General features: G+C 45.2%; 1 protein-coding gene across 5 annotated transcripts in view; it reads right to left on the bottom strand.

Moving 5' to 3' along the window:
- The window catches only part of Gatad2a (GATA zinc finger domain containing 2A), a 127,454-nt gene that overhangs the window by 42,031 nt on the left and 61,605 nt on the right, over positions 1 to 23,818 (bottom strand). For 4 of the 5 annotated variants that reach the window (XM_045153542.1, XM_045153532.1, XM_045153526.1 and 1 more), the window contains exon 2: positions 13,387 to 13,474. The exons of the other annotated variant lie outside the window; for it this stretch is intronic. The gene's annotated coding sequence lies outside the window, so the exon portion shown is untranslated. The remainder of the gene's footprint in view (positions 1 to 13,386; positions 13,475 to 23,818) is intronic. 5 annotated transcript variants of the gene reach the window in all.

Raw genomic sequence — 23,818 nt, forward strand, 5'->3', positions numbered from 1 at the left:
TGAAGTTCATTTGTAGTGATAAGAGGCCCTGGCATGACCATTCTGTCTTCTCTCTCTCAAAAAAGAAAAATATTTTTTCCTTTTTTTTTTAAGATGCTAAGCCATCTCTCCAGCCCCCCCCCTTTTTCCCCTTTTTAGAACTTGACAATATATTTTATTTTTTCATAAAAGTTCTTAATAAAAATAATTGTTCCATTATCTTAAAAATACAGTTTTAGGGTTGGAGAGATGGCTTAGCAGTTAAGCACTTGCCTGTGAAGCCTAAGGACCCTAGTTAGAGGCTCCATTCACAAGGACCCACGTTAGCCAGATGCACAAGGGGGCTCACACGTCTGGAGTTCATTTGCAGTGGCTGGAAGCCCTGGCACAGTGCCATCTTTCTCTGTCTGTTGCTCTCAAATAAATAAAATTTTTTAAAAACTACAGTTTTAGAAAGCAAAACTTGAGTTATTATAATCCATTACAGGTTTTACAAACAGTAGTGAGAGGAACATGTCAAGAGAGTGGACTTCCTTTAAATATCAAAATGTTCATTTCAGTAGCTTGACTTTGTCTTTTAATATCTTAAAGGCAGGATTCTTGCTGATTGTCTTATTGAAGACGGCCAGGAACTCCTCCACAGACATGTGTTGGTCCTTTGTCACCGTGTGTACTGAGCTATAGCCTTTTTTTTCCCCCAGCTTTCTGATTGCTATTTTGTTGTCTGGGGCCTGTTAAGAGAACTGCTTTAATGGATCCCTTCCATTTGAATTTACCTTTTACAGGGACTTTGTGGTTGTGACCCCAGAAGTCTTTGCCACAGTCAACGCAAGAAAGATATACACAATTTCTGCAAACAAACACATGCTTTTCCACTTGTATTTTCCTCACTGATTTGCCACATGCATTGTATGTAAAAAATAACACTATAGGCTAAATGATTGATTTGGGGGGAGTTGTTTGTTTTTCAAGGTAGGGTCTCACTCTAGTCTAGGCTGACCTGGAATTCACTATGTACGCTCAGGGTGATCCTCCTACCTCTGTCTCCAGAGTGCTGGGATTAAAGGCGAGGGCTACCATGACCTGTTAAATACTCTATTATTTAAAGTACAGGTTGTACACATACTCTCTATCCCTCTCTAGACACACACACACACACACACACACACACACACACACACACACACACACGGGGGGGGGGGGGTTTCGAAGTAGGGTTTTACTCTAGCCCAGGCTGCCGTGTAATTCATTATGTAGTCTCAAGATGACCATGAACTCATGGCAATCCTCCTATCTCTGCCTCCCAAGTGCTGGTTTTAAGGTGTGTTCCACCATGCCAGGGGAATATACCAATATATTTCATGTGATCTCTGCCTTTAAACCCAAAAAAAGCATCTAACTTGTGCCTGCTTACTATAAAAATACTTGTAAGCCAAGCATGTTGGTCTGATCCTGGAGTTCTAGTTGGTTAAGGTCAGCCCTACCTGGCATCATGGCTGGCCTCTTCTTGAGCCGGAAGGTAAAGCCCACCACAATAATGTTATACACAGATACTTACCAGATGGGCAAACTCCGTTTGTGGCTTTTCATTTCTCCTGAACTCCCAGCTCCCTGTTCTGGTTGGTAAGCCTCTCCTACCTCATATTGGTCCTGCTGGGCTGAGAGGGGAGGTGGGGCCCCTAGCCCTCACTCCCCATGAATAAATTTAATAGTTTAATAAATTATCCTTCTCAGTCTGTTTTATCCCAATTCTCTGGTACAAACAGTCACAAGCTGGGTATGATGGTGCGTGCCTTTTGCCTTTAATGCTAGCATTGGAGAGGTAGAGGTAAGAGAATTGCTGTAAGTTCAAGGCCAGCCTGGGACTATATAGTGAATTCCAGGTCAGCCTGGGCTAGAATAAAACCCTACATTAAAAAACTAATTAAATAAATAAAATAAAATGAAAACAAAACAGACCCAAATTCAGGGTTTGTTACAAAGGGGGCATTACAAGAGCAGAGGGTACTTGTGCCAGGTCCTAAGCTTCCAAACCTGTACCAAGAAATTTTTTTTTGTTTCTGGAGGTAGGATGTCACTCTAGCTCAGGCTGACCTGGAATTCACTATGTAGTCTCAGGGTAGCCTCAAACTCATGGTAATACTCCTACCTCTGCCTCCCAAGTGCTGGGATTTAAGGCGTGTGCCACCACGCCCGGCCAACAAAATTCTTTTTGTACAGGTTAAAATTAGATAGATAAGAGAGATAGATGCTAAATAAATTCTGATTGTTAAATGTAAATGATAGGTAAATAAGCAAGCAAGCAAGTTGGTGTTTCTAAGCACCAATGGAGAGAAAGATTCTGGCTCGTGAGATGTTCAGAATCTCCAGAAAGTACTAATTACTCTAAAAACATAGGAGCTTCAAGTTTATCTTGAGGAAATGCTTTTTCTATAATTATACAAAAGACCTTCTTTGATTGGAAAAAAGGCTAACCTGATTTGAGAAAACATTACTGGAGAATTTAATGAATTTATTAAGAACCTGCAAGGAGGGATGGAGATGACTTAGCAGTTAAGGCATTTGCCTGCAAAGCCAAAGGACCTGAGTTCAATTCCCCAGGACCTATGTATATCAGATGCACAAGGTGGCACATGTATCTGGAGTTTGTTTGCAGTGCCTGGAGGCCCTAGCACCCCCATTCCTTTGCTCTCAAATAAATAAATAAAATATTTTTTAAAAAGGAACCTGCAAGGAATTAAAATAAAAACAAAGCAACAGTGAGCAGAACAACTCTCCTAGAGACAGAAGTCATCAGTGGAGATTAACAACAGTGGACACTGCCAGCCTTAAGTTTGGCCAGGCCAAATGAGCCTACAGGTGCAATAGTGGCATGTCTGTTATGGAGGAAACCAACTGCTCTCTAATTGGACTGGAGACCTTCCACATAGGAGGGAATACATGCCTGATACTGAAAACTTATGACAGGGGAAAGCATGAGCCCTAGTGGTATAATGTCTGCTGGTGTCTGGCTAAATGCATATATTATGCTCATCAAATAGCCCTGGAAACACTTCTCTTAATGTTCATAGCCATATATTAATGTCACTTTCACTTTTGGTTAGAGAAGTTTCCCTTTTCAGATAGCAGTGACCTTGGGATGACTCAAAAGGTACCATGGTGCTGAGAAGAAGTGACAGAAGAATGCTGAGCACTGAAATATCTCTATCACACCTTCCAAGGCTCAGGGTCCATTGTGAAAGATGTGGTGGAAAGAATGTAAGAGCCAAAGGAAGGGTAGGACTCCTTACAACATGCTTCTCCAAACACAAAAAGACCTGGATGTCCATGACCTCACAGTGTCTTGACACTAGCTACGCAAGACCATCATAATAGGAGGAAAAGATGATGACATCAAAATAAGGGACTAATTGAGAGGAGGAGGGGATATGATGGACAGTGGAGTTGTGAAGGGGAAAGTGAGGGGGGTTACCACCATTTATTGTCTATAATAACGCAAGTTGTCAATAATAAAAATAAAAAGAAAAACTCTTCTGTTCTCAAAAAAAATAAATAAATAAAGTATAGGTTGTAACTCTTGTCCTCTAGTCAGTGCTCACTGTTCTTGGATCTTTAGTCCTCAGTATTCTCAACTTTAAGCCCTCAGGGACTGGGCTCCTAAGTAAGAGAGGAGGGCCTTGTCCTCAACAGGCAGCAAGCCTTAAGCCCAGTGCAGTAGAGACCAACCATGACGGTCACCCTGACTTTAGGACTCCTCCACTTCCTTAAGGGCACCAGATTGAATGGATTTCCAGCCTGCTCCTGCTCTGGATGTGCATGTCGGGAATGCAGCCTTCCACTTCCTTGCCCTCCCTACAAGCCCGAAAAATATTTTTTTAAGCTTTTTTTTTTTTTAATTTATGTGAGAGAAAGAGGCAGACAAAGAATGAGTGTGCCGGGGCTTCTAGCCACTGCAAACAAACTCCAGCCACATGCATCACCTTGTGCATCTGGCTTACATGGGTCCTGGGGAATCAAACTTTTGGGTCCTTTGGCTTTGCAGGCAAGTGCCTTAACTGCTAAGCCATCTCTCTAGCCCCCCCAAAAGTATTTTTTGAAAATTTAAGAAACAAAACAAACTCAAAATGATAATAAGCACATGGAAAGATTCAGTATCCCTAATCTTTGGGGAAATATAATCAAAACCAAAGGCTGGTGGAGGGTACACCTATAATCCTTGTCACTGGGATGCAGAGTAAGGAAGAGTTCAAGTTCAAGGCCATCTTAGAGTGTGAGATACCATCTCAAAAAAAAGGGGGGGAGGAGGGACTATCAGTGGATGAGCTTGGTAAGTAAAAGAAGTCAGAGGGGGAAAGTTTGTATGCCCTCATTTATAAGAAATTGCCGGGTTGGGTTTGAGGCTCGATTCCCCAGGACCCATGTTAGCCAGATGCACAAGGGGGCACACACATCTGGAGTTTGTCTGCAGTGGTTGGAGGCCCGGGCACGCACCCCTCTCTCTCTCTCTCTCTCTCTCTCTCTGCCTCTTTCTCTCTCTCTGTTGCTCTCAAATAAATAAATAAAAATAAACAAAAAAAGTTAAATGTGAAAAAAAGAAATTGCCAAAATAATCCAATCACTGATAAGGAAAACATGGTGGCTGCTAGTGGACAAGGGAAGGAGGGACATGACTGCTAATGGGGATTAGTTTTTTTTTTTTTTTTTAAGAGTGATGAAAATGTTTTAGAACTAGAGACGACAGTTGCACAACATTGTGACTGTATTAAATGCACACTTGGAAATAGTAAAAATGGTGCATTTTCATGATATGATTATTACCTGTGTTAGTTTAAATCAGATGTACTCCATAAACTCATATGTTGTGAATACTTGGTTGGTCCCCAGCTGATGACATTTTTGGAAGTGGAGCTTTGCTGAAAGAAGTATGGTTATGAGGTGTGGTGGTACACGTCTTTAATTCCAGCATTCGGGAGACAGAGGTAGGAGGATCACCACAAGTTCAAGGCCACCCTGACAGTGAAATCCTGCCTCGACAAATGAAATGAGTATGGTGCTGGAGGGAAGTTTAGGGGTGTTATAGCCAGCTCCCCTTTGCTAGAATTTTGCTCACTCTCTTGCTGCTACTTTCCACCTGCTGTGGCAGAGGTCATGTCCAGCCTTGGCTCATGCCATTCTGTCCCCTAGCATCATGAAAGTTCCTCTGGAGACTAAGCCAAAATAAAAGATTTTCCTCCCATCAGATGCTTTTGGTCAGGTGCTTTATCCCAACAACAAAGACAAGTAGCTACAGCATCACCTGAGGGAAAAAAAAATAATGTAATTCTCAAGGGCCACACCCGTCTCCAGTTGCCACACAACCAGTGGGCAAAAGCAGGTTCACTCTTGGCTCCAGCAGCAAAAGCAGGCCCTCAAGAAAAGATGCTTATGTGCAACAAAATTCAAGGTGGTGAACAGCCCCTAAGCCTGCAGCCAGCATGCCAGGACACAAGAGGCCACAGTAAGCCACAATGTAGGTGAAAAAAGAACCTTCCTCTAGGGAAGGTGTCAATGCCTTTAAGTGTGAATGAATATTAAGACAGCATCTGGGACCACTCACTAAGGAGAAGTCAAGGTGGAAAGAGGAGAGGATCTTGGCTAGGTGGAGTCCCACAGCCACCACCAAACACTGTCAGGCTCTATCTGCTCTGGCACTCTACTAATACTGCACAGGAGGGAGGGTCTACAGGTCTCATGCCACAAAATGTACCACCATTCATTCCTCCAAACACCTGTATCCTTCAACCAGAAACCAGGGCTGACAGTACCCCAGAACACTTCAGGGTTCCAGTACTGTCCTTCCACCTAAAGCAGCTTGGGTCCAGTGCCTCTAAGAACAACACAAGGAGCCAGGGGCACAAGACTCAGCACAGGACAACAGTGACAGGGTCAGGTGCATCCATGTTGTAAACTGTACAGCTTCTTATATTAACCATGGATTGTGTGTGAGTCAACACAGGATCTTGAGAAATCTGGCAACAGGGGCTGGAGTGATGGCTCAGTGGTCAGAAGTTTTTGCTTCCAAAGCCTGGGATCCAGGTTCAGTTCTCTGGTACTCAAGTAAAGCATGACACACAAAGTGGTGAATACATCAGAATTCATTTGCAGTGAGTGGCTATAGGCCCTAACACACTCATTCTCATTCTCTCCCTTTCCCTCTCTCTCTCTCTCAAAAATGTATGTAAGCTGGGCATGGTGGCACATGACTTTATTCCCAGCATTCAGGAGGCAGAGGTAAGGAGGGTCACCATGAGTTTGAGGCCACCCTGAGATTACATAGTGAATTCCATGTCAGCCTGGGCTACAGCGATACCCTACCTTGAAAAACCAAAAAACAAAAAGTACATAAAAATATATTTTTATGGGGGCACACATCTTTCATCCCAGCACTTGGGAGACTGAGATAGGCTGGGAAGATGACTCAGTGATTAAAGGTGCTTGCCAGGGTTTGATTCCCCAGTACCCATTTAAAGCCAGATGCACAAAGTAGCACGTGCATCTAGAGCTTGTCTACAGCAGCAAAGGCCCTGGTGCACCCAACTTCATGCGCTCTATCCTCACAAATAAAAATATTTTAATATATTTAAATTTGGCAACAGTGAAAACCTTCTGATCATCTAATGACCGAAATCAAATGTGTAATGAACCTGAAGTTTCTGTCAGTGCTCACCATTGTTGCATAGTGTGATTTTACTACAGCCTAGGTTCTGAACACTACTACATACTATCTTACCACACGATCCCAACAAACAATGCCTAAACACCTTGGCTCAGAGCAGAGACTATTGACAGACTATGGATAGGAGGGTTTTAATATACACATAAAGTTTTGTATGTGTCTCTGTCTGTTCATATGTGTGACTGTAGGCACACACATGCCAACCTCACTTGCCTACAAGGACCTCCTGCATGCCTCTCCCTTTTCACTGTAGGTATGCTGAAGTTACAGACAGCAGTGCTACAGCATCCAGCTATATCTGGGTCTTAAGGGTCAGAATTGAGTTACTTGTACATGCAAGTGCTTTACTGGGTCATCCTAGCCCAAAGCCCTTTTTTCCCCTAGTTTTTTATTTATTTGCGTATGTATGTATGTATGTATGTATGTATGTATGCATGCGTGCGTGCATGTCCATCAGGACCTCTTGTCTCCACAAACACTTCTACCACGTTTTTGTTTTTGCTTTTTCAAAGTACGGTCAGATTCACTCTATCCCAGAATGACTCAGGCTGGCATCATCATCTTCCCACCTCTGCCTCCCAAGTGCTGGGATTAAAGATATGTGCCATGACACCTGGCTAACTTCCACCACTTTTTGTGTCTGGCTTGCATGGTGGTTGGGGAATTAAACACAGGCTGTTGGCTTTGTAAGCAAGAGCCTTTAACTGCTGAGGCATATTTCCAGTGTCTGAGCCTTAAGTTTTATGCTTTTACAGAGACATAATAATTTAGTTACACAACATAAAGATATTTAATACTTTTCTGCAGTCATTCCTCAGCACGTAAGTATGAAATTTGCAATTATGATTAGGGACTCAATGGGTATAGTACCTGTCTAGCATGCATAGAGCACTGGGTTCAAGCCCCACCACCACATAAACTGAGTGCAGTAGCATATACCTATAATCCCAGCACTTGGAAGGCGGAGGCAAAAGGATCAAAGTTCAAGGTCATCCTCAGCTATACATATAGTTCTAGGCCAGATTAGTTTACAGAAGATCCTGTCTCAAAAAAAAAAAAAAAAAAAAAAAAAGTATTTCTTTGGGTTCTACTATTTTGGAATACTTAAGACAGAGTGACCCAGGTAGGGTCTTACTCTAGAACTGGAACTCACTTTGTATACACCAGCTGGCCTCAAACTGTTAATGATTCTCCTACCTTTGCCTTCAGCGTGCTGGGATTAAAGGAGTGCTTCATTACTCCCAGCTTTTATACATAGTTTTATTGGACATGGATTAGCATTTAAGAACCTCGGTCTAAACACCCAGGTTCAATTCCCCAGTACCCTTGTAAGCCAGATGCACAAGGTAGCACATGCATATGGAGTTTGCTTACAATGGCAGAAGGCTCTGGTGTGTCCATTCTCTCTCTCTGCCTCTCTCTACCCCAACTAACTAACCTACTAACTAACTAACTAACTAACTAACTAACTTAATGTGTCTGCAAACATAGATAGAACAGGCATGCCAGCACCTTCTGCCACTGTGAATGAACCCCAGACACATGCATGTCATTTTGTGCATCAGGCTTTATGTGGGACCTGGGGAATCAAACCCAAGCCTTCAGACTTTGCAAACAAGTACCTTTAACTTAACTGATGAATTATCTCTCCAATAAAGAATGTTAAAAATTGCTGGGGTGCGGACTGGAGAGATGGCTTATCTATAAAGGTGCCTGCCTACAAAGCCAAAGGACCCATGTTCAATTCCCCAAGACTTGCATAAACCAGATGTACAAGGTGGAGCATGTGTCTGGAGTTTCTTTGCAGTGGCTGGAGGCCCTTGTGTGCCCATTCTCCCTAGATAGCTGCTTCTTTTTCCATCTCTCAAATAAATAAAAACAAAACATTAGGGAAAAAAAAAAAAAACTGGGCATGGTGGTGCATGCCTTCAATCCCAGCACTCAGGAAGCAGAGATAGGAGGACTGCTATGAGTTCATGGCCACCAAGACTGTATAGTGAAAAAATAAGGTGGCCAGGTGTGGTGGCACATATCTTTAATCCTTGCACTTGGGAGGCAGAGGTAGGAGAATTGCCACCCTGGGAATACACAGTGAATTCCAGGTCAGTCTGGGCTACAGCGAAACCTTACCTTGAAAACAGAATAATAATAATAATGATGATGATGATGGTGATGTCAAAGCCGGACATGGTGGTGCATACCTTTAATCCTAGTACTGGGGAGGCAAAGGTAGAAGGATCGCTATAAATTCGAGGCCAACCTAAGGCTACATAGTAAATTCTAGGTCAGCCTGGACTACAGTGAGACTCTACCTCTAAAAATGGAAGAGGGGTGGTAGAGTGATGGCTTATCGATTAAGGCAGTTGGCCTGTGAAGCCTAAAAGCCTATGTTAAACTCTCAAATCCCACATAAGCCAGACACACAAGGTGACACACATGTGCAGTATGATTACAGTGGCTGGAGGTCCTTATACATCAATTCTGTCTCTCTCGCTTTCATAAAAAAGAAAGAGGGCTGGAGGGATGGATTAGCAGCTAATGCACTAACCTGCAGAGCTAAAGGACCCAGGTTCAATTTTTCAGGACCCATGTAGCCAGATGCACAAGGTGGCACATGTGTCTGGAGTTTATTTGCAGTGGCTGAAGTCCTGGAGCACCCATTCTCTCTCTTTCTGCCTCTTTTTCTTTTAAGTATAAGTAAAATAAAATAATTTAATAAAAGAAGCTAGGTGTGGTGGTGCATACTTTTAATCCCAGGGTCACTCTTTGTTGCAGAGGATGGTCTCTAGAACTACAGGCTCCCAACGATCTGCCTGTCTCAGCCTCCCAGGAAAATGGGAGAAATACATCGGGACTTTAGTTTTGTTTTTTTTGTTTTGGTGGATGAACTCAGGGACTCACACATAGTAGGCCACTGCTATACCAATGCCATGCCCAGACCATAGATTCCATAATATATCCACCAGAGACTTGTTGTTCTTATTCCTGATCACCTGTCCCACCCCTTGGCCAAAGGAGGCCCCAATGGGCCCTTCTGACACAATCCAGTTAGTATCTTACACAATTACTATGCTTCTAATGTAGAATCAAGAGTAAATCTGATGTTAACTTTTATTTTAGTACTGTGATTTTAATCTTGCATTTCCTTTTGTGCTCAACATTTGGTTCTTAAACATAAGTTGTTTTCTCCTACAATCTCTAACAACAACAAAAAGCATTTTTACACTGAAACCAAAACTGTGATTACTAAAACCAGCTTTACAAAACTTCTGTTGGGGCTTGGGTATAGCATAGTGATAAGAGTACTTGCACATCATGTGGAAGGCCCAGAATACCATCTCAGCTCCTCAAAAGTATCATGAGAAAATGGGAAGACTGCTCACTTGGTAAAATACTCACTGTTCAAGCATGACAACTTGAGTTTGAATCCCTAAATCCTATACATAAAAAAGCCAGGTACATGGGTGTCGGTGATCCCGACCCTCCTACAGTGAAATAGTTGGGAGAATCACAGAAACTAGCCTGGTATATACAACAGTGAAAAGAAACCCTGTTTCAAACAAGCTGGAAGGAAAGGTCTGACACTTGAGGTTGTCCTCTGACCTCCACAAACAGGCCATGGTATGTGTAAACCCATGCTCACATACCCACACTCACATTCACACACACACACAGACACACAGATACAATGACAACATTTTTTTTAAAAATGATCATGAGGGATAGAGATCCTCTGTAATTAAAGGTACTTGCTTGCAATGCCTGCTAGACTACATTTGCTTCCCCAGTATCCATGCAAACCCAAAATGGTCTGAAGTTTATTTGCAGCAGCAAGAAAGGCCCTGGTGTGCCATTTTTTTCTCCCCCCTCCCTCTCTTTCACACACTTTCTCAAATAAATAAAAAATATTTTTTAGTCAGGCATGATGGCACATGCCTTTAATCTCAACACTCAGGAGGCAGTGGTAGGAGGATTGCCAAGAGTTCGAGCCACCCTGAGACTACATAGTGAATTATAGGTCAGCCTGAGCTAGAATGAGACCCCACCTCGGGGGAAAAAAAAAAATGTGCAAGCAACTGCTCACCAGTACGCTAGGTCTCCAGTCCCATTACACTATTTCATCTACCTTCAGTTATTTTTTCCCCATCAGCTCATTTAAGTACTGTCATTAAATGGTTAAGGCGCTTGCTTGCAAAGCCAAACAAAGGACCCGGGTTCAATTCCCCAGGACCCACGTAAGCACAAGTGGCCTATGTCTCTGAAGTTCATTTGCAAAAGCTGCAGGCCCTGACGCACCCATCCCCTCTATCTGCTTCTCTCTCAAATAAATTAAAAAATTTTTAAATTAAAAAAAAAAACTTCCGGGCTGGAGAGATGGCTTAGCGGTTAAGCGCTTGCCTGTGAAGCCCAAGGACCCCGGTTCGAGGCTCGGTTCCCCAGGTCCCACGTTAGCCAGATGCACAAGGGGGTGCATGTGTCTGGAGTTCGTTTGCAGAGGCTGGAAGCCCTGGCGCGCCCATTTTCTCTCTCTCCCTCTATCTGTCTTTCTCTCTGTGTCTGTCGCTCTCCAATAAATAAATTAAAAAAAAAAAAAAAAACTTCCTCCAATTCGGCATGGTGGTGTGTAATATCCCAGCACTTGGGAGGCAGAGGTAGACGTTGCCATGAGTTTTAGGCCAGCCTCAGACCACACAGTCCTGATCAGCCTAGGCTAGAACATCCTACACCTCAGTGCGGGGTAGGGACTTCATCAGGGGCTCAGCCCCATCAAAATCCAGCATGAAAGTGCATAGCAGGCATGCCAGCCCACTGCTTCTGGGTGTAATGGGTTACCATATCACAATCCTGATGACAATGAACCTTTGGGAACATTCTATAAAAGGACTTACCAAGGCTGAGGGTAAACACAATAGTTTTGCTACTGTAAAAAAACCCCTGTGAAATCCTGGAAACCCCAATCCAACCCATCATTGCTCCCTTCCACAAAAGCATATGAGTCTTTCCCATCAGAAATGTTGTTTCAAGGACTCTGCAATATGTATGACTGTCATTACCAAGAAGATAATGCCAGTCTGGAGAGATGGCTCAGTGGCTAAAGGCACTTACTTGCAATGCCTGATGGCTAGGGTTCAATTCCCCAGTAACCATGTATACCCATATGCACAAAGTAGTGCATGCACCTGGAATTCATTTACAGTGGCAAGCCTTGGTGTGTCCATACTCATTCATTCTTTTTTCTATTTTAGAGACAAAGAGAGGGAAAGAGATAATGGGTGCAGAAGGGCCTCTAGCCACTACAAACAAACTCCAGACACATGTACCACCTCATGCATCTGGTTTATATGGGACCTGGAGTATAGAACCTAAGTCCTTTGGCTTCACAGACAAGCGCCTTAATTGCTAAGCCATTTCTCCAGCCACACTCACTCTCTTTCTACCTGACTCTTTCTCTGTCTGGGACGAATGGATGGGAGCATGATAAATATGGAACATTACATTACTTTTTCCATGAAGCAACTGCTTTCCCAAGTCACTCTCACATATCACTGTGTCCCTGTTAAAAAGACCCACCCAAAATAAATACATGAAATTTTAAAAAAGACCCCTCAACAAGAGAAACTCAAAGTTAAATAACACATCCATGAATGCTAGCAGGCAGTATGACCTCCATGTGCACCCTGAGACAGGACAAGTTGTATGGCCTATGTGTACCTTTGTAATAGCAGGAGGTACTAGGCATACTGTGGACCAAGAAGCAGGAGAACCAGGCTGAGCCAAACCCCAGTTTCATGAAATAGAAATCAAGCTGTGTATGGTGGCATACACCTGTAATCCCAGCAACAGGAGCCTGATGCAGGAGGATAACCAGTTGTTTGGGGCTAGCCTGGGCTACAATAGTGAGAGCCTGTATCCAACACTTGTCACACACTGTGCAGTACAAGCAGAGTCAGAGTGGTTAAATTTCACCCTTCACTACCAATCAGAAGCCATCAGAAGGGGGCGACCCCTCAGCAAGTCACCCACCAACACTGAGCCTTGTGGAACAGTCTGCCCAAGGAAAAAGCTGCTGGGTTCCTCATTTGTTTCTAGGTACACTGCCCTGGGCCAAAACATCACTTCAAGCACCTTGCAAGGAACATGCTGGGCAGTGATTAAAAGAAAAATTCTGGGCTGGAGAGATGACTTAGCGGTTAAGCGCTTGTCTGTGAAGCCTAAGGACCCCAGTTCTAGGCTTGATTCCCCAGGACCCACATTAGCCAGATGCATGCGTCTGGAGTTCGTTTGCAGTGGCTGGAGGCCTTGGTGTGCCCATTCTCTCCCCCCCCCCCCCATCGGCCTCATTTCTCTCTCTGTCTGTCCCTCTCAAATAAATAAATAAAACAGAAAAAAAAATTTAAAAAAAAAATTCCAACCATTCAGGACAGTACTGAAAAGTCACAGAAATGGCCAAAGGGCAAAGGGCACTGGCCAGGTTGTCCTCTGCCCCCTCTTCCATCCTCCCTAGGCCTCAGCCCTCCAGCAGGTGACCAATGAGCATGTCTTCTTTAACTAGCTCAGGGGTCAGTCAGGGAGGCAATACAGTACATTGCTTCCCTGTCTTCTCCAGAAGGCAGCCCTCAGCCTCTTCCAAAGCAGGATCGACCTAAGTGTTTGAGGTGCGTCCCATTTCAATACCACACCCCAGCACTCACCTGGCCTCAGGTTCTGCACACTGGTCCTACCAGGTGGCCATGACCACAGCTCCGTCAAAAGGCAACTTGTGTCGACGTATAAATCAACCTTAAACCAAGGGATAGAGAAACACTGAGTTCCCAAGGAAGGGTTCTGGAATATACAATTTAAAAATGTCTCCTGGGCTAAGACAGTTCAGTGGAAGTGTATGCCTAGTTGGGGGAGGGGGGGAACCTGAGGTTTCATCTCCAGCACCTACAATAAAATATTGCAACCAAAGCCAGGTGTGGTGGCACATGCCATTAATCCCAGCACTCGGGGAGACAGAAGTAGGAGGATTGCTATGAGTTCAAGGCCACCCTGAGACTACGTAGTGAATTCCAGATCAGCCTGAGCTGGAGAGGAAAAAAAAATTTCAACCACAGGAATAAGCAAAGTGGAGGCAAACTGAGGAATCAGTGTCTGCTACTTCTCAGGGCTGAACCTACCTATGGACAAGCAGGGACCACCAAGGATCCACACAGTCATTCCCAAGCCCAGTGGTTCAAGATCTCTGCCATCACCACTGTGACAAGAACAGTAATACCCAGATTGAACAGGTATCCCATGCTATTTTAAAACACTATCTCTGAATCCCAGGACAGCCTCAGCTGTAGTCATAGGATGGAGCCCACTAAATAAGTTAGGGGTCCTGGTCCATCTGACATTCAGAAAGGTGACAGGATACACGGAGAAGGAAACATCCAGGACTCAGCTAGTTCTCTGATAGATTCCCTTTCCACCAGGCACTAGGAGCAACGAATGTCAAGTCTTGGATGATTGTGGCAGCTCACTTCCAAACTCAGTTAGTCAACTCCCTGGAGCTGACAAAGGCCCAGGGGAAAAGGAGCTGCCTAGAAAAAAAGGTATTTGCTGTTATACAAGCAGCAACTCTATAGATCAAGGACATTCAAGGTCACAGGCAGGATGGTCCCAGGACTGCTCCTCAAATGTATGGTTGTCAGCCATCTAGGGCTGCAGGCAAGGGGCTGGAAAGAGTAAGGAGTCTTTTCACAAGCTAGCAGTTCCCCTGGATGTTAACATCACCTCTTATTTGTCATTCTTTGCACCCACGTGACAGCTAGGAGCATATGGTGATATGAAACCTTTATTTTTAAACTGAGTCCACAGCATTCCTGGCTCATGGGTGGCAAGAAACACTCAAACAGGAAAATCTGCAAAGCAGGAACAGGGGCAAATACCAATGAAACCTGTAGAAGATCCTTTGGGCACCTAGGAGCACAGGGCCCCTCCTACTGAAACCCAGGTTCCACAGCAGACACTTCCAGGGCCCTTCCTGCCAGGCTTCTTTCTAAGCTTGGTTCAAGATGAGAAATCCAATGAATTGTTATCTATAATTCTCCATACTGCTAAGCCCTCTCTGCCATGGGTAGAATTCCCAAGCACCTGGCCTTCAACAGGACCAATGAAAACATGGACATTCCCACTTAGCAATGGTTCTACCTGTTTGATGTCACCCGAACCACATGATAACAAGTAACCACACTTACAATCTTGAATATGTATCTTCTCCCAGGCTAGCAACACAACCTAATTTAGTCTTCTGATGTGAGGCAGTGCTAAACCAATAGCCCCCAGGCAGCCCTATAACCATTAAAGTAATGGATCCATTGTTCATGGAAAAGAAACTGTCAATTCTTTCCCAAACTGATCTATAAACTCAATGCAATCCATATAAAAAAATCCCCAGACATTTTTTAGAAACAATAAACAGATTCTAACATTTATGTGGAGAAGAGAGTGTGGGGTTCCACGGTAAAGCATTTGTATCACATTGCCCCTGCTCTGTCTGTGGCAAACTTCTTCCAGTCACACAGGTCCAGGTCCACACCTGCCTTCTTGGGATTTTGTCTGCCATCCAGCCCAGGCAATACTGGCAGCTCTTCCCCTCCCACCCCCCTATGTAGCCCTAGCTGGCCTCACTGCTGAATTCACTACCATACCCTGCTTCTGCCTGATGTCCCGCTGAGTGCTGGGATCGTAGGTGTGTACCATCATGCTTGGCTCAATACTGCTAGCTATGCCATCAAGTATGTCTGGGGTCCCAGTCAATTCTCACACTGCCAGTGGCTACATCAATCTCACTACTGAGACAGGGGCCTATAAACTGGACTCCTTGCTTTAAACCACTGACTTGAAAGTTCACTCCTCAAGCTCTCACTTATCCTGATCCCAGAGGTCAGACCAATAACCATTCAACCAATCCATCTCCAACTTCTGGCCTCCTGACCACATCTTGTACATTAGGTGCCCTCTCACCCATGTCCTGCCTTTGTTTTTGTTTGTTTTTAGGCATAGTCTAGCTCACGCTGGCCTTGAACTCCTGGTGATCCTTCTACTTCTACTGCCTCCTGAGTGCTGGGGCTAAAGGCATGTACCACCACACAACACCCTCACCATGGCCATTTATGTTTAAAACAAAATCTCAGCCAGGTGTAGTAGCACACCTTTAATTCTGGCACTCAGAAGGCAGAGGTAGGAGGATCACTGTGAATTCAAGGACACCTTGAGACTACATAGTGAAATCCAGGTCAGCCTGGGCTCAAGTAAGACCCTACCTTGAAATACCCACCCCCCCAAAAATGACATTATTTCAAAGTCATATCTACAAACATGAGTGGCATGGCAGATACCTGCAGTCCACTTGAGCCCAAGAATTCAAGACAACTTGGGCAACACAATGATATCCCAGTTCCAACAAATGCCAATGGTTAAAGCACTTGCTAAGCAAGGCCTAACAACCTGGGCTCATTTCCCCATGATCGACATAAAGCCAGATGTACAAAGTGGTGCATGATTTATGAAGTTCGTCTGCAGTGGCCAGAGGCCCTAGTGCACCCATTCTCTTCTTTTTACCCTCTCGGACCCTCTGTCTGTCTCTCTGCTTTCAAATAAATTAACTACTTTATAACAAACAGGCAATTCTCTGATTATCTACACCCCAAAGGGGCTTAAAAAAAACATAATTATTACCCTGTCATTGTCACACCCAAATATATAATAGCCCCCCTTATTTATATTTATTTATTTGTTCATTTGTTTATTTATGTTTTCTCACTCTAGTTCAGACTGACCTGGAACTGGAATTCACTATGTAGTCTCAGGGTGGCCTCGAACTCATAGCAATCTTACCTTTGCCTCCCAAGTGCTAGGATTAAAGGTGTGTGCCACCACACCCAGCTTTAATAACCTTTTAATACTAGCAATCACCCTGCTACATGGCCCTTCTCAGAAGTGACTCTCCTCTGCTCTGTCCTACAGCAGGCTAGCACTTTTGGCACCAGCTGCTCCCATCCTCTCCCACTCTGCCCTGAGGTGCTGAGTGCCCCTCCATACCCCCAGCCCCATCTGCTCAAGTATTTCTCCTAAGAAGGCTCACTGCACCAATTTTTCCCTCTCTTATCATGGTACAGCTACTGAGGGTGGCCATCACCCCAGCAATACTTCATATGCCCCAGGGCAGGCTATATGCTAAATGCCTGGCTACACTTCAGGCTCCTACAAGGGTATCTGACACATAAGTAGTGCTGCATTTAGTATGTATTTGAGCAAATGAGTTTTACACTTGAGAAGACACTAGTCTGGAGTCCAGGGCAGAAGCCTCCTCCATATAATTAGTGGGAATTCACCAGCTGCCGAGCCCCAGCAAAGTCCACTTAACATTCCTAGAACAGGGGCATTTCTTGAAAATCAACTGTAATCATCTCTCACAGTCTATCTGCTTTGCTGTCTGCCTCAAACCAACTAGGTACAAAGAGCTTTTACTGTTTTTATTTCCGACCCACACATTGTAATAGTATCAAGTAACCCTAAGTACACAATTACCAGCTCATGAGAGACTCTTCCACTCCCCTGATAAATCATTATGGTTTGGCTTTGACCCTGCACCTGGGTCCTCCACTCGGGTGTGAACACCCTCCCCTACAGCCTACTCTGACACCACAATGTCTATGCTGAGGGCAAACCACATACAGGATGAGAAGTTAGCCATGGTGATTTACGGGAAACCAAGCCTTGAGCAGTGTGACCTATAGAAGTCTTTTGTTGTTGTTTGATCTTCTTTGGCGGAGAGGCTAGTGAAAATACTTCCTTAACTTTGGGGAGGCTGGGCACTGCTATCTACAGACACCTAACATCAAGCATCAATGCCTGGGGCTCCAGGTGTTTGCAGTCCTGCAGCATAGAAGCAGCAGCATACACATCTCCAAGTGGGCTAAACCTGCAGGGAGTTACTGCATGCCTCTCTCTCTCTCTCTCTCTACCATCTGCCCTCACTCATGCTTTCTTCACAGAGTTTTCAACTAGGTGCAAATCCAAATATCTTATACTTCCCTGGGAACATGCCAGTGGGCCTGAGAGAGGAAGCCCACCTGCTGCCCTGTCCCTGTGCTCTCCTAGACCACAGAGTCGACCTGTCCTGCACAAATCAAGCATCCCATCCCCTTCACAAGGGTCATCTGGGCCTCCTCTACGAATGACCCTGACAGTATATCATCAAATTGGCAAGGAGTGGAACTCACCTCCCCAAGAAAGAAACTGAAGAGGGGTTTTTAAAAAAAAAAGTATGTTAAGGCGGGGTGCAGTGGACTATCATATCACCAGGAGGTCCTCCAGGTCAGGAGTCTCTGGTGTGTGCCGGTGGGTTATGAAAGGCTTAGCTTGGACCAAGACTCCCTTCCCTTTTCCTTTTTTCTGGGTTAGGAAAGGGTCACAATTCTTAAAGTAGCCCAGGCTGGCCTGGAACACCAGACCCTCCTGAATGAGTGTTGAGCAATAGAATGCCCTGCACATGCTATGTGTGTGCTCTACTACTAAGCTACACCCCAGCTTCCTAGCAGGGGAGGGAGGGATTTTAGCACCATATTACCAGCCACCTATGGAGTACAGTTTTCCCAGATCAGTCACACCAATGCACACCTTGACTGCCTTTGAAAGAGAAGACATAACAGAAACAAGACCAAAACACTCTGGTCTTGGATAGTCAGAAGGAAACTTATCAGAGGGCAGTGAGGCACTGGGGTTGCTAAGGAAAGGAACAAAGGGGACCCTAGCCACAGTAGCACATGGTACATCCTAGGGCACAAGCCCCAGGTCAATTTGATTCCCCCGGGATATGAACTGGACCAGCTCACCCAGGACTGAGAGCCTCATTAATCCTGTGTCCCTGGGGAACTGAGGAACATTTGATTCAAAGATGGGAGATATAGGAAAACAGCCCCAGAAAAGCCAAGGAGGTGGTGGAGAGGCTGGCCCCCCACGCTAGCCCTAGGAGGGCCATAGAGCCAGCACTCAGATGTCCAGTGGGTAGATAGCTGGGTTCCTTGAGGGCTTTGGCTTATGTGTCTTCCCTCCGCTATGGTGACCATGGCCACCACTGCCTCCTCATGTCACTGAAGACAACCCCACCACCACCACACACACAGATTGCTCACAGTACTATGCATGAGTGTGCTCACTGCTCCAATCACCTAGCCCCATCCCCTTGATTCCTCCAACACCCCACCCATCTGCCCCTCCACTTTGGATCTGTCATGCTGGCTGCTTCTGGTGCAAGCACCTGTCTCTCAAGCAAGCAAGATTTCTCCAACCAGATCTTCCCCCACCCATCAGTATTCAAGACCACTGGCTTCCCAGTATGATCACCAGGAGAGGCAACAGGATGCCCTCTGTGTTGTCAATGCCCCAAAACAATGTTTCAAGAACAGACTTAAGCAAAAACACAGTTATAGGGCTGGAGAAATGGCCTAGTGCTTAAGGTGCTTGCCTGCTAAGCCAAAGGACCCAGGCTCTATTCCCCAGGACCCACATAGGCCAAGATGCACAAGGGAGCACATGCATCTGGAATTCGTTTGCAGCAGCTGGAGCCCCTGGCACACCCATTCTCTCTCTCTCCCCCTCTGCGTATTTCTCTCTCTCAAAGAAAGAAAAATAAAATACTTTTTAAGAACACAGTTATAAACACACTTCATCCATCCTGAAGTAGAATATAAGGACAGAAAGGCAGCCCTGTACACAGTTGCAGCTCCAGCCTCCCATGCAGTCCCAGAGGGCCCCAGCCTTGAGTATGGAGGGGCCTCGTCCCTCTGATCACTGGGAACTGAGAGCTGCCTCAGTGTGGGTGGCAATGCCACACCCATTTTTCTCTCTACAGTGTTGGGGATAGACACAAAGGCCTCCCACCTTGCACAATAAGCAAGTGCTCCACAACACTAAGCTGCACCCTAGCCATGTTCCATTCTCACTGTTGAAGAAGAGGATCCCATTCTAAGCCCTCCCCTGATCCCACCACACAGTGCTCCCATGGATCTGGAACTCTGTCTTCCTTTGAAAAGATTCCACTTCCATCACTCCACTACCCCTCTTCCCGTTTGGTCACTAAACCATCCTACAGGTTGAAGATTTGCCTTGAAGAGCCCAGCTGAGGCTCTGACATTGATTAACTGCAATTCCTGTGGTAGGAACCAGCCTCCTTTCCCAACCCCCACCCTGATCATTCTGAGAATCAAGTGACAGACCACTCCCACCCCCACCCCTGATCTAGCCAAGGCCTCCACAAGAAGCCACTGCTGCAGGTTTTGTCTAACGTAATAAATGTTGCTCCTCAAAATGCCGAAGCCCCATCTGGATACTCCTTCCAACATATCCACCATCCTCACTGCCACAGCAGTGTGGGCAGTCCACACAAAAAGGTGGAGCTGAAACTGGGCATGGCTTTAAACCCAGCACTTAGGAGGCAGAGGTAGGAGGACTGCCATGAGTTCGAGGTAACCCTGAGACTACATAGTGAACTCCAGGTCAGCCTGGGCAACAGTGAGAAAAACCCAAAGGTGGAGGGGAGGGATAGACCTGCAGAGAAACTCCCACACTGAAATGTGCAGAAGCAAGCGTCTCCAGGACCTACAAGTATCAAGTGTTTAGTATCTAGGATGCTAACTCAGTATGGACAACACTCAGGACACACAAGGAAACAATCACAAGTAAAAAAGAGAAAATGGCCAGGATGTGGCTCAATTAGTTGAGTGGTTGCTTAGCATACACGAAGCCCTGGTTCCATCTTCTACACTGCATAAGCCCAGTGAGAGGTTACAACTTTGTGTGGAAGATCAAAAGTTCAGTTCTGGTAATTCTTGGCTACATAGCCAGTTCAAGTTCAAGGCCAGCCTGTGCTACATGAAACTGTCTCAGGGGATGGAGATTGCTCAGTGGTTACTGGCACTTGCATGCAATGCCTGATGGCCCAGGTATGATTCCCTAATACCCACAAAGTTAGATGCACAAAATGACATGTGTCTGGAGTTTGTTTGCAATGGCAGTCCTGGCACATCCCTATGTTCTCTCTCTCTCTCAAATAAACAAGAGGTAGGAGGACAGCTATGAGTTCAAGGCCACCCTGAGACTACAGAGTAAATTCCAGGTCAGCCTGGACTAGAGTAAAACCCTACCTTGGAGGGAAAGAAAAAGCAAAAAACAAACAGGGAACTAGGGAGTTGGTTCAGTGGGTAAAAACATTTGATGCACAAGCATGAGGGATGCAGTTTAATCCCCAGCACCCACATAGAAAGCTGGGCACAGACATGCACACTGGTAACCCTACTCCTATTGGGAAAGAGAATGGAGAATCTCTAGGGCTCAGTAGTCAGCCAGTCTAATAAAAAATAGCAGATCTGAGCTGGAAAGATGGCCTAGTAGCTTGCCTACAAAGCCAAGGGACCCAGGTTCGACTGCCCAGGACACACATAAACCAGATGCATAAGGTAGTGCATGCATATGGAGTCATTTGCAGCAGCTGGAGGTCGTGGTGCACCCATTCTCTCTCTTTCTTTCTCTAAATAAAAAAATATATATATTTTAAACGGCAGGTCTGAGTTCAGTGAGAGACGTCATCAAGGAAATAATGTGGAAGAATACAGGATACCCGACAATCTAGCCTCATCACGTGTGCACATAGGACATCTGCACATGCATGCACATACCACACCTGCTAGACACATGGATAACAAAAAAAAAAAATCAGAGAGCTGGAGAGATGGCTCAGCAATTAAACACTTGCTTGCAAAGCCTGATGGCCTGGGTTCAATTTCCTAAAGATCAAGTAAAGCCAGATGTACAACATGGTAAATGCATTTGGAGGTCTGAAGTTTGTTTGCAGTGGCAGAAGGCCCTGACCCTACCCATTCTCTCTCACTCTTTCCCCTTCCCTTCTATTCCCCTCTAATTTTGAACCCCCCACCTCCCAAGGTAGGATCTCACTCTAGCTCAGGCTGACCTGAAATCCACTATGTAATGTCAGGGTGGCCTTGAATTCCATGGCAATCCTCCTCTACCTCTGCCTCCCAAGTGGGAGGGATTAAAGGCGTGCACCACCATCCCTGGCTATCCCCTCCTCTAAATTTTTTAAATCTTATTTGGGGGATTGGTAAAGTGCTTGAATAGCAGGTGCAAGGCCCTGGGTTCAGTACACAACACTGCAAAAACAAATACAAGAGGAAATAACTCCTCCAATGTGGAGAATTGGAAAACTAACTCCCTGTGACACTGTGAGACTCACTACCTTTTTTTGGCCCCTTTCCTGGAACACAACTCCTAAAGTCCTCAGTACCCCCAAAGTGACAGTTTTGCTAAAGAATCACACAAGCTGGCTGGTGGCTTCAGCTAGAGGGTGGCAATATTCAGCCTACCCTCAACCTCTGGGCAGGAGCAAGAGGTGAGAGGTTAAACAGGTCGCCAATGGTGTCCCATCCTAAATTTGTCATGGGACTCTAGAAACACCCAATGGCACAGGTTCTTGGACAGTGGCTACAGTAGAGCCATGAAGCTCCTGCAGCCACACACTCTGCCTTGGCCTCATCTACCTTATGCATCCTTGGTTTTTCCAGCATCCCTTACCATAGACCCATCACAGCCAAGAACGTTATTTCCCTTAGTTCAGCAAGCCTCTGGAAACATCACCAAGGCCAGAGGAGGGGTCATGGAAAGCCTCTGAGAGCCAGTCATTAGCAGAACCTGGAGATGGATAAAGGGGGTGGCCTTAGGGGCGGAGCATGAGTCTGTGGGATCTGCCACAGCCTCCAAGGAGACCAGAAATGATGTCCTGGACTGCCAAGGACCCCCTTACTGGAGACTGAAGACTGTGCTTAAGAGACTCCCCTCTGCCTAACATCAACATGCACCACACTCAGAGAACAGATGAATAAGCTACAGAAAAAAGGGAGATACCTCAAATGACCAAGCAGTGTAGCAGAGAACCCACCTACTACTCCCTGGTGCCTCTCTCTCTCAAACTCTCTGGAGATTTCAGGGGCCCTAAGGCCAAACCCCAACAAGCTGAATGAAGCGTATCCAGATGCTGTCCCTGCAGGTATTGAAGCCCCACAACTTCTATGTTCCAACACTCCACTCCCAAGTTGATGTCACAATGAACCTTCTATAACCTCATACCATCATTGTGTTTTTGCTCCCTTTCCCCCAAGCTAGTATTTGGAGGACAGAACACTTTCTTACAAGATACAAGTTATTTCAAAATTTAGAAAGGGCTGGGCGTGGTGCGACCACACCCTTAATCCCAGCACTTGGGAGGCAGAGGTAGGAGGATCACCTTGAGTTCGAGGCCACCCTAAGACTACACAGTGAATTCCAGGTCAGCCTGGACTAGAGTGAGACCCTACCTCAAAACAAAACAAACAAAAATTCAGAAAGTTCAAATTCTTTGTTGTGGGAAAATGTACATAAAATTTATATCTTAAATTTTCTGATCCTCCTGCCTCTGCCTCTTCAACAAATTCCTAACAGTGCGCACCACCGCAACCAGCTATTTCTTAAACTTTGTGTATGCCTATGTACCCATAATGCATTTGTGTGTGGAGGCCAGAGGTTGGCATCGGGTGCTTCCCTCTATTCTCTCCATTTATGTATTTATTTGGTCAGTCCCTCCCCACTCCAGTCAGAAATTAAGTCTGAAATAAATCCTTTCTTCCCATTTGCAGCATCTCCTTTGGGTGTTTGTCCCAGCAATGAGGTTAACTACAGTGCCTTTAAAAATATATATATACAGGGTAGATCATGGATGAGCCTAAACAATGGTACCAAACTGCCTGTATTTGCTGAAAAGAAAACTAATAAATTTAAAATATATATATATAATATATATATATACATACACACACACACACACACACACACACACATACATATACATACACACACATATATACATATATATATGAATGATAGAGAGAAAGACAGAGAGGCAAACAGAATGGGCATGCCAGGGCCTCTAGCCACTGCAAATGAACTTCAGACACATGTGCTACCTTGTGCATCTGGCTTACATGGGTCATGGGAAATATAACCTGAGTCTGGCTCTGCAGGCAAGCGCCTTAACCTCTAAGCCAT

Source organism: Jaculus jaculus, chromosome 1 (genome assembly GCF_020740685.1).
Source record: "Jaculus jaculus isolate mJacJac1 chromosome 1, mJacJac1.mat.Y.cur, whole genome shotgun sequence".
Lineage (NCBI taxonomy): Eukaryota > Metazoa > Chordata > Mammalia > Rodentia > Dipodidae > Jaculus > Jaculus jaculus.